Genomic DNA, 12,797 nt, shown 5'->3' on the forward strand with positions numbered 1-12,797 from the left:
ACACACACACTTGGGGAACAAGAAATTTATATTGATCATACGGGACGAACATAGTTCGTACGGGATGATCAAGTTAGTTATCCCATCGGTAGATCAATGGATCGAACAGGAAGTGAGAAAATTTTTCTAAGTCCTGATCGTCCGGACAAAATTCCATATTCATCCCTGGACGAACTCCTCTAGATTCTCACCTTACACGATTCGTCGAGACAAAATGTATGATTCATCTCTGGATGAAATCCTCTGGATTTACAATTTGGTCTGTTCATCCAGACGAAGTCCAAGTTCGTCCCTAGATGAACTCCTCTGGACTTTGAGTTTACACTAATCATCGAGATGAAATTCACTATTCATCTCTGGATGAAATCCTCTGTCCAAAAATCATCCATGATGAAGATACGTTCGTCCCAGGATGAAGTGAATCAACACTTCACTTTTCGACGTCGTTCTAAAGTTTTTGGGAACCGACCTATGAAATAACTGTTCGTCCGTACAAACCTAGTTCGTACGGGATGATGATTTTATACGAACTCAATTCGTACCATTATTTATTAGGATCATTTCCGACACCTAAAAGTAAAATCATCCAGGATGATCCACGATCGTACGGAACGATCCATTTCATGTTGACTTAAAATTTTGTAGTTTTTGGACGGTTTTATTGTCTCTTCTATATATAGTTAAATTTTGACTACCACCAAATCTTTTTGCCCATTGATCTTCGTGCCTACTGAAAGAAGAGTCAAGGAGAGAGTGTGAGAGAGTGTTTGAAGAAAGATTCTTGCTAGTGGAGCGTGAAGGCTTCACTTAGAGTTTAAAGGTAAGAGTATTCTCTTTTGAATTATGATTACTTCACTCTTTTCTTTCTACCTTCTAGATTTCTTGTGAGGAGATCTGTCAAGGAGATCCGGTTCTCTGCCGACACTTAGAGAGTGTGAACAGAAGAAGGGTTCTCTGCCCACACTAGGAGAGTGTGAAAGGGCGAACAGTTCTCTGTCAACACTGGGGATAGTGTAAAAGGATGACGATTCTCTGCCAACACTGGGGATAGTGTAAAAGGAAGATGGTTCTCTGCCAACACTAGGGATAGTGTAAAAGAACGACAGTTCTCTGCCGCACCTGATAGTTGTGGAAAGAGTTTGTTGTAAAGGCTTCTCCGCCTTGCTGTGGGAGAAAAAGAAGAGACACTATTGGTATTAGTGCAATACTCTGAGGGTACCTCTAGGGAGTCTGGTTTTGACCAAACCACTATAAATCTTGTGTCTTTTATTCTTTGCTGCTTTTTATTTTTTGCTTTTTCTATTCTAAAAATTGTGGTTGAAAAACTATTTCTAAAAATTCATTAAAGTTTACTTTCGGTTCAAAATATTCAAAAGAGGAATAAATTTTTAAAATACCAATTCACCTCCCCCCTCTTGGATAGCCTTGGGACATAAGCTTAGGTTTAACAACCTAATTCATAGTGAACAAGTTTTAACAACTGGTATCAGAGCTTTGTTTCAAAATCATAAGTTTGGACTACTTTTTGATTAACGTAGATGACTATATTTAGAAACCGAAACATACCTGAGGGTTACACTATAACTAGACCTCCACTGTTTTACAATATACCTTTTAATTTTTGGAAAACTCGCATGTCTACTTTTTTACAGTCACTTGATTATCGTATGTGGATATTAGTCCAGGAAAGATATACAAAACCAACAAGATTAGTTGACAGAAATAGAGTTGAAACACCTTTTACAGACTGGACAGTAGAAGAACTTGACATATCACAACTAAACGCCAAATGCTTGAATAATTTTTTTTGTGTTTTAAAATCAGAAGACTACATGCGGGTTTCCACTTGCAAAAGTGGAAATGACATATGTGATAAACTTTGTATAACATATGAGGGGACTAATGAGGTTAAGCAATCTAGACTTAATATCTTGTTACATGATTATGAATTATTTCACATGAAATATAATGAATTAATTTCTGATATGTACACAAGATTCACACAAATAGTTACCTCTTTGCATGCACTGGGTAGGGAACTAACGAATGCTGAAATGGTTAATAAGATTATTCGTTGTTTGCCTACTACATATGATGCTAAAATTATTACAATTACAGAGTCTACAGATTTAAACATTTACTCTATTGATAATCTTCTTGATTTGCAAATTGCTTACGAGCAAAGAGTTAGCCAAAAAAAGATTGATACAGGTGAACCAAAAAGGGAGAAGAACATAACACTAAAAGTGGAAGAGTATTAGAGTGAACACTCACAACTTGAGGATGAAGACGACATTGCATTGATGATTAAACAGTTCAGAAGCTTTCTAAAGAGGAAGCATAAGAGACACCAGTAATGGAATAGAGGTAAATTTAATAGAAATGGCAAGGTTTCAAATGATGTGATTTTCTATGAGTGCAGGAAACTTGGTCAAAACAAGACTAATTGCCCAAAACTTAAAGCCACTCCTAGCAAGGAGAAGGTAGAGGAGAAATCAATTATAATGAGGGCAAGAAGAAGTTTCAAAGAACTTTCTGGGCGGACTCAGCTTTAGATTCATCAGAGACTAAAAAGGAAGAAGAAGTCACTAATCTTTGCTTAATGGCTGATAGTCTTGATCAGTCAGATTAAGAAGAGGTATGTGACTTAACTTATGATGAATTATTTGAAGTTTTCTGAACACATACATGATGCATATGAGAAAATGAAGAAAATGCATGCTAGTCTAAGTTTAAAATTTGAAGAACTTCAAAAGGAACATGAAATCCTTAGGAAAGATCATGCCTTAATAGATGATAATCACATGAAACTACTCGATGAGTTTGATGACTTAAATAAAAATCATGAGAATTTAAAATCATCCTATGCAGAACTTGAGAAATATTTTAAGAACTTTAAGGATGAATCAAAGAGCAAATTATATAAAATAAATTATATGAATCAAATTTTGGAAGATATGAATTCATTTTACAAATTAACGATAAAATCTCTCGAGGATAATATGATACCCCCTATACTTGAAGATTTTACTAATCCTATTATGTATCCTAAATTTATACAATCCCTGAATAGAAAGATGAATGTTAAAAGACTTAGGAAACCATTTCCAAAAGTAAAATGTAATAATTATGGATTTCTTGGACATATAGCTCACACCTGTACTTTGAAGATGAAAACTAATTTGGTGTGGAGACCTAAGATGCATAAATGTAGACATATCATACATGCATCTGATTATAAATTGCTAAAAGGTGAACCCATGTTCCCATGTCTAATATTTGATAATTTTGCAGGGTCGCTCTCACACATGACCTCGTGAGAGCATATGGTACCTGGACAGCGGATGTTCAAAGCATATGACTGGAGATACTACTCAATTCATAATGTTGGAAGCCAGGAGTGGAGGCAAGGTTACACTTGGAGATAATACCACAAAGAAGGTGGTTGGATCAAGTATGATTGGAAATCTTAAGAATTGTTTTATAGATAATGTGTTATTGGTTGAAGGCTTAAAGTATAATTTGTTAAATATAAGTCAACTTTGTGATAAAGGTTATTGTGTAAAAGTTTTTCCTAATAGCTACATATTAAGCCTAAATGGAAAAGATATTTTGAATGGAAAAAGGGTAAACAATGTTTATATGCTACATTTGAACTACATTCAATCTCCTACTGCTTTTTGTTTGAAAATAGTATCCGATGAGTCATGGCTTTGACATAGGAGACTTTGTCATTCTAGCATGAATTACCTTAGGAGAATTACCCAAAAGAACTTAGTGAGAGGTATACCTAAACTAGACTTTACTAAGGACCACCTTTATGATGCATGTCAACTAGGAAAGCAAGTGAAGTCCTCTTTTCAGTCCAAAAAAGATCTTAAAACTAGTAAACCATTGGAGATTTTACATATGGATCTTTTTGCACCTGTTATAACTATGAGTCTAGGAGGGAAGGTATACAGATTTATGATTGTAGATGATTACTCAAGATTCACATGGGTCAGATTTCTATTTCATAAGAGTAAATCATTTGAGGAATTTAGAAATTTTTTGACTTGGATTCAAAGAAAACTAGGGTGTGAAATTATTTTTATGCAAAGTGATCATGGAGGAGAATTTAAGAATGAGAAATTTGAGGAATTTTGTAAGGAGAAAAGAATTGATCACAATATTTTTGCACCTAGAACCCCTCAGCAGAATGGGGTAGTCGAAATGAAAAATAGAACATTAATAGAAGCCGCCTGAGCAATATTGACAGAATACTCACTTCATAAATATTTTTGGGCTGAGGCGGTTAGCACTGTATGTTATGTTCTGAATAGAGTGAACATAAGATCTAAATTAAATAATACACCCTATTAGTTGCTAAAAAGAAGAACACCTAATTTGCCTCATCTGCATGTTTTTGGTTGCAAGGTGTTGATTCATAACAATGGAAAATCTGCCTTAGGAAAATTTGATCCAAAATCAGATGAAGGAATTTTTATTGGATACTCAAGTGTTGGAAAATCTTATAGGGTATTCAATAAAAGAACTTTGATAATTAAGGAGACCACACATGTTATTTTTGATGAATCTGAAAATTTGGAAGAGCCAAATATTATAGAAGATGAGATTGTGGATAACTCCCAAAAGTTTGATAAAATAAATTTGGAAGAAAATGTGGAGATAGAAAACCCTTTGCCTAGAGATTTTCTAAAAACCACCCAAGGGAAATGATTATAAGTAAACCTAGTGAGTGTGTAAGAACTAGGCGTGGATTAAATAAGGAAGTAAATCATTCAGCCTTCATTTCAACTATAGAACCCACAAATATTGATCAAGCACTTTCGGATGAATTTTGGATTTTGGCCATACAAGAAGAGTTGAATCAATTTGTAAAAAATAAAGTTTGGGAATTAACTACAAGGCCAAAGGATCAAAGTATAGTTGGAACTAAGTGAGTATTAAAAAATAAAATGAATGACTCAGGAGTGGTCATTGGAAATAAGGCTAGATTAATTTCTAAGGGGTATAATCAGATTGAAGGGATTAATTTTGAGGCGACTTTTTCCCCCGTAGCTAGACTTGAAGCAATTAGATTTTTACTAGCATTTACCTATTTTAGAGGATTTAAATTATTTCAAATGGACATAAAAAGTGCCTTTTTAAATGGGATAATTGAAGATGATGTTTTTATAGAACAACCTCTAGGTTTTGAAAATTATAAATACCGAAATCATGTTTTCAAGTTAAAAAAGGTATTATATGGATTAAAACAGGCACCTAGAGCTTGGTATGAGAGATTGAGCACCTTCCTACTTGAAAGATCTTTTGAAAAAGGAAGTGTGGATACAACTCATTTTTTGAAGAAATATGGAAAAGATATACTCATTGTTCAAATTTATGTGGATGATATTATTTTTGGATCTTCAAATAAAAATCTTTGTGATGATTTTTTTAAAATAATGAGTAGTGAATTTGAAATGAGTCTAATGAGAGATTTGAGTTATTTTCTAGTATTTAACATTAAGCAAATTGAGGAAGGCATATTTCTTAGTCAGTTAAAGTATGTTAAGGACTTCCTCAAAAAATATGAAATGGACAATGCTAAACCTGTTAGTACACCAATGAGTTTCTCAGTTCAGTTGGATAAAGACCCTAAGGGAAAATCTATTGATCAAAAGAAATTTAGAGTGATAATTGGATCTTTACTTTACTTGACTGCTAGCCGACCCGATATCATGTTTAGTGTTTGCTTATGTGCTAGATTTCAATCTGATCCAAGAGAATCACATTTGACAGCAGTGAAAGAAATTTTAAGATATATGTTAGGAACTCAGAACTTAGGAATCTGGTATCCTAAGTTTAGCTCTTCATTTGAAATAATTGATTTTTCATATTCTAACTTTACAAGTTGTAGGGTGGATAGAAAGAACACTTCTGGAACATGTCAATTTATTGGAAATTCTCTAGTCTCATGTTCCAGTAGAAAATAAAATTCAGTAGCCCTATCTACTACAGAAGCTGAATACATTGCATTAGGAAGTTGTGTGGCACAAGTACTTTGGTTAAAATAACAGTTGATTGATTTAAGATTGACTATATGTACTATTCCAATTTATTGTGATAACACCAGTGCTATTTGCATTTCTAAAAATCATATTCAACATTCAAGAATCAAACACATAGACATAAGGCATCATTTCATAAGGGATTATATATCTAAAGGAGAAATTGAACTCAATCATGTTTCTACTGAAAATCAACTTGCAGATATTTTTATAAAACCATTAGCCTTTGACACTTTCAGTGCATTAAGAACAAGGCTTGGCGTGATTGATTTGAATGCTTAAATAAAAATGTCTTTACAATATTGATGTTTATTTTCTAGTTAAATGTTTTTGTGTTCTTTATGAGTTTTTGATTTTATTTGTGTGATTTTTTTTCTTTCTTCTAGAGTTTGTGTTTTTTTTCATTGTTTAATGTTTTTAGTATGTTTTGTATCTGGGTTTTGATTGATTGCATAAAATTGAAATTTTTTGAGTGACATCCGTCCGGGATGAAATTTTGTTTCGTACAGGACGATATATGTAATGTGACAAACTGTCAGATTTTTAACCGTTTGAGTGCAGTTTTCAGTGTTTTATTATCAATTCGTTTGTACGATCGTCACGATCATCCGGGATGAATTATTTTTTAAACAACGGGACGAATGAATAAAGCAATTGAAAGGATAAGGTAGTTTTTAATATGAACTTCGTACGTAAGAACCTTTAGTTCGTACGAACGAACATATGTCGGTTCAATGCGGGGGACGGTTTCAACTGCCATTAAAATGAATTGAATTTCTGATCGTCCAGGACAAACACATGTTCGTCTGTACGATCATTTGGTCAAAAGTCTGTACGAAAAGAAGCTTCATAAGTTGTGTGATTATGAAAAGCCATTTCATTTTGGACTCATTCGTTCGTCCATACTAATTTTTTTCATACGGGACAAATCAAAAATTCGTACGGTACGAAAGAGATTTCGTCTGGTACAAACAGTCATTTTTTAATAAATTGACAGTGTTTTTAACTGAACAGTCACACTCACACATCACTTTCAAACCTTTCTTTCCTTAGATCTATCAATGGAAAGTTCTAGCAAGCGTCAAAAGAGACTGGCTAAGGGTCCACCTAAAAATTCGTCTGAAAATTTTCTGTCTAAAGCCAATGAAGAATCTTTTGCTAGATTTGTCTCTGCAAAAATCACCCCGTCTAGAGTAATTCTTCAGGAACAGTTAACTTTTAAGGCAATACACATTTTTTCCTCTACTCAATTTGGGTTAATCCTCACTTTAGTCCACTTCTACAACAAAGAAACCTTTCATTACTTTTTAGCAAACATGTCTTTCAACCCTGATCATTCTGTCATCAGTTCCTTTGTTTTAAAAAAGAGAGTTGAAATTACTAAGGCTGAGCTTTGTATCTTTTTAAACTTAAGGACTGAAGGAATAAGACCACACACCTTAACCACTTCTAATTTTGATTAGACTGAAGTAAATCGAGTGGTTAGAGAAGTTAATTTTAAGGAACATCTGCCTAAGGTAGCAACTCTAGTTCGTGATGCCCGTATCGTCCAGCACATTCTTAGAACTTCTATAATACCTAAAGTTGGTGATAGAGTCAATATTACTCCTCCTCTTTCTACTGTTACCTACTTGATTATGACCAAACAACCTATAGATGAGGCCCAACTCTTAATTGACTACATTTATGGACTATTTGAAATTGGTCATGTCGCACATAAAAGAAAGAAGAACATTGCCTTAGGACATCTAGTAGCCTACATTCTGGAAAAGAAGTACAAATTGATTCATCCAGATAAAGAATTTGAAGAACCGCTCTACTACAATGATGTATCCTTTAGAGCAATCTTCAATAAGGAGGAACTACAAAAAACTCATGTTGTTATTAGTGAATCAGAAGAAGAAGCTAAGCCTACACCTGCTAGTGAACCAAGTTATCAGGATTTGGTTCAAAGATTTGACAGTTTAGAGACTCATTTTGATCAAAGGTTTGATCAAATTGAAGCTCAAATGCAGCAGTAGGATATACAATACAATCAAGACATGGGATTTATGCGCGATCAGATAAATGACATAAATTCCAATATGATTATGATCAGTAGTTATTTCAACTTCTTTGGTGCTGCACCTCCTCCTCCTCCTCCTCCAGATTAGGGTCCGTCTAAGTGACTGTTGCATTTATTTTGTGTGTTTTTTTTTGGAGTTTTTGTGTTAGTTGGTATCTTAAGAAAGTTTGTTTTATTTTCTTTTATTTAGATGTTTTTATATTGATATCTCGAGTTAGATTGTAATTTTATCATATTGATATCAATATATGATATTGTGATTTTGGCTTTAATATTATTGAAATGTGTGGTAGCATTATGAAAATCATTAGATTTTTTAATCTTAATAGTGCTATATCTTGAATTGTAAGTTAAAATTAAATTCATTAGAAAATCTATTTTTTCTAAATTTAAGTTTTGCTTATAACTTGATGTTATTAAGATTATCAATCCATGTCTCTCATTTAAACTACATTATTGTTAATATTATTATTGCAAGTGTGATGTTTTTTTATTTTATATTTCACCTATCAATTAATATTTATGTACTTAGAACGATTTTAAATTTTAGATTATTATTTTTGGAAAGAATATGATTACTCTTGAAAATTGTAAAAAAGTACAAATATCAAAATTAATGCGCAAAGGTTCAAAATATAAAAAAGAGGCAAAAATAAGCCCAAAGTGAGAAGATGCACAAAAATGTGCTACAAATTTGAAAAAGATGCGCAAAACGTCACATGTGGTAGTTATTTCTTTCCAGACTCTTTTAATATCTTAATTCAAATTGATCTTATGTTCATTTATATTTCATATTGAAATTTGAAATATACAATTTTTTAATCATCCTTCTTGCAATGATTTTCTCTATATTAGTGTCTAAATTGAACCATGCTTTTGATACATCTTTTTTATTATCTAAGTTATATCTCTTCTTAAATTTTATAATTTTTTATGATTTGCCTAATGTTTTAATTTTATTTGCATAACTTATTTAAATTACTTTCAACATTAAATTTCAATTGCTTTTCATATCTCTGCTTACATTTCAAGTCTTTTTGTTCTTCACATTTTGCTGTTGTCAAAAAGGGGGAGAAATTGTTTGTTTGTTCGTATCATTTTGTTTTATGTGATCGTTTTGTTTTGTATAAAATTTTGAAAACTAAAAATTGTGATTCGTTCGTTCGTATCGTTGTATTTTGTGTAATTATTTTGTTTTTATATAAACTTTTGAAAAACAAAAATCTTTTTTTGCTTCAATGTCTCTTTATTTTCACGTGTTCATCAATTCAGAGGGAGTTTAGGAGATTCTTAGAATTTGAAATCCTACAAACAATAATTGTTTTGCCATCACAAAAAGGGGGAGATTGTTAAGAGAGTTGCTATTTGCATGTTTTACATTCTTGCAACTTTTATAGTTTTGATGATTCCAAATATTATTGTTTTATGTGTAGTTATTTCCTAACACTTTTATGGAAAATTTGTTTTGCTCTTGTGTGTACTAACATTTCAAGAAAATTAAACTTTAGACTACTGAAGACTTCAATTCATATTCAGCATAAGATAGTTTATAAATTAAAGTTTGTACTTAGCTTTGTATTGAGTTTGAGAGAGAGTGATTGTAATTGTGTAGTACACACACACACTTGGGGAACAAGGAATTTATAATGATCGTACGAGACAAACATAGTTCGTACGGGACGATCAAGTCAGTTATCCCCTCGGTAGAGCAATGGATCAAACATGAAGTGAGAAAATTTTTCTATGTCATGATCGTCCGGACGAAATTCCATATTCATCCCTGGAAAAACTCCTCTTGATTCTCACCTTACACTGCTCGTCCAAATGAAATATATGATTCGTCTCTCGATGAAATCCTCTGGATTTCAAATTTGGTCTGTTCGTCCAGACGAAGTCCAAGTTCATCCCTGGATGAACTCCTCTGGACTTTGAGTTTACACTAATCATCGAGATGAAATTCACTATTCGTCTTTGGAAAAAATCCTTTGTCAAAAAATCATCCAGGATGAAGATACGTTCTTCCAAGAACAAAGTGAATCAACACTTCACTTTTCGACGATCTTCTAGAGTTTTTGGGAACCGACCTATGAAATAACTATTCGTCCGTACGAACCTAGTTCGTACGGGATGATGATCGTGTACGAACTCAGTTTGTACCAATATTCATTAGGATCGTTTCCGACACTTTAAGTAAAATCATCCAGGATGATCCACGATCGTACGAGACGATCCATTTCGTGTTGACTTAAAAATTTATAGTTTTTGGACGGTTTTTCTTGTCTTTTCTATATATAGTCAAATTTTGACTGCCACCAAATCTTTTTTCCCATTGATCTTCGTGTCTACTGAAAGAAGAGTCAAGGAGAGAGTGTGAGAGAGTTTTCGAAGAAAGATTCTTGCTACAGGAGCGTGAAGGCTTCACTTGAAGTTTAAAGGTAAGAGTCTTTGCTTTTGAATTGTGATTACTTTAATTTTTTCTTTCTACCTTCTAGATTTCTTATGAGGAGATCTGTCAAGGAGATCCAGTTCTCTACCGATACTTGGTGAGTGTGAACAGACGAAGGGTTATTTGCCCATACTAGGAGAGTATGAAATGACAAACGGTTCTCTGCCAACACTGGGAATAGTGTAAAAGGACTATAATTCTCTAATAATTTTTGGGATAGTGTAAAAGGATGATGGTTCTCTGCCAACACTGGGGATAGTGTAAAAGGATGACGGTTCTCTGCCGCACCTGGTAGTGGTGGAAAAAGTTTGTTGTAAATGCTTCTCCGCCTTTCTATGAGTGCAAAAGGAGAGACACTATTGATATTAGTGCAATACTCGAAGGGTTCCTCCGAGGAGTGGATGTAGGTCTGGTTTTGATTGAACCACTATAAATCTTGTGTCTTTTATTCTTTACTGCTTTTTATTTTCTTCTTTTTCTATTCTAAAAATTGTGGTTGAAAAACTATTTCTAAAAATTTATTAAAGTTTACTTTCGGTTCAAAATATTCAAAAGAGGGATAAATTTTTAAAATACCAATTCACCCCCCTCCCTCCTGGATAGCCTTTGGACATAAGCTTAGGTTTAACATCCTAATTCATAGTGAACGAGTTTCAACATCTGTAATAGTAGTTATTTTAGCATCATAAGATGTAGGAAAATAACAAAGAATTTTTTCAATCATTTTAGTATTCATTAGTTCCCTACCTAAAGCAAGCAAAGAAGTCACTATTTGAGTAAATCTTATGTACATGTTAGAAATGAATTCATTTGATTTTATGAGAAATAATTAATAGTCATGTAATAAGATATATAATCTAGATTTATTAACTTTATTAGTCCCTTCGTATGTAGTACAATGCCAATCCCAATTATCCTTTCCACTTTTGCAAGTAGAAATCTGCATGTAATCCACATACTTAGGTGCACAAAAGAAACTATTTAAACATTTTGTATTTAGTTATGCTAAGTCATATTCTTCTACAATCCAGTCAATAAAATATGTTTCAATTCTAATGCCTTCTATAAGTCTAGTTAGCCTAGTATACCCTTCCTGAACTAAAATCCATATGCGATAGTCAAGTGATTGAAGAAATGTAGACATTCATGTTTTCAAAAAATCAAAAGGGATTTTAACAAATAATGGAGGACTAGTGATTGAATACCCTTCTGTTGTGTTTTAGTTTCCATGATTAGATATTATCATTTTTAAAAAGTAAAATAAACTTATAGTTTTAAAATAAAGCTATGATACCACTTGTTGATTCTGTATAGGTTGTTAAACCTAAGCAATTTTTCCAAGGCTAACCAAAAGGGTGGTAAATCGGTAATTAGGAAATTTCATAGATTTTTATAAAAAAACTAATTTTAGCAAAATTCAAAATTTGATTATCTTTTTGAAATAAGCTTTTCAACCACAATAACAAAATGATATAAAATAAAAATACAAAAAATAAAAAAGACACAAAGATTTATAGTGGTTCGGTCAAATACGACTACACCCACTCCATGAAGACTCCCTCTTCAGGTATTACACTATTATCAAAGTGACTATCCTTTTACTTCCACAGCAAGGCAGAGAATCCTTTACAATTCCTCTTTTCCACCAATTCCCCGTACGATAAAGAACCATCATCTTCTCACACCCTCCAAGTGTTAGCAGAGAACCATCGACTTCTCATACTATCTAAGTGACAGTAGAGAACCGTCATCCTTTCATACCCTCTAAGTGCCAACAAAGAATTTTCATTTATTTACACTCTCTAAGTGTTAGCAGAGAACTATCATCCTTTCACACTCTCTAAGTGTCAGCAGAGAATCATCATCTGTTCACACTCTCCAAGTGTCGGCAGAGAATCGTCATCCTTTCACACTCTCCAAGTGTCGGTAGAGAACCGTCATCTATTCACACTCTCCAAGTGCCGGCATAGAAATGTCATCCTTTCACACCCTTAAGTATCGATAGAGAATCGGATCATCTTCAAAGATCTTCTCATAAGAAACTAAAAAGAAGAGTAATAACCAAAAAGTAAAAGAGATTTTTACATTTGAATAACCTTGTGAACCCTTCACACTCTACTTGCAAGAACTCAATCTTAAACACTCTCCCACAATCTCACTTTCACTTTCTCTTGAAAAATCATGAAAAATGACTTTTTTCACATCAATTTATAAGGACCTTTTATATGAAAGA

Source organism: Dendrobium catenatum, unplaced genomic scaffold (genome assembly GCF_001605985.2).
Source record: "Dendrobium catenatum unplaced genomic scaffold, ASM160598v2 fragScaff_scaffold_1479, whole genome shotgun sequence".
NCBI lineage: Eukaryota > Viridiplantae > Streptophyta > Magnoliopsida > Asparagales > Orchidaceae > Dendrobium > Dendrobium catenatum.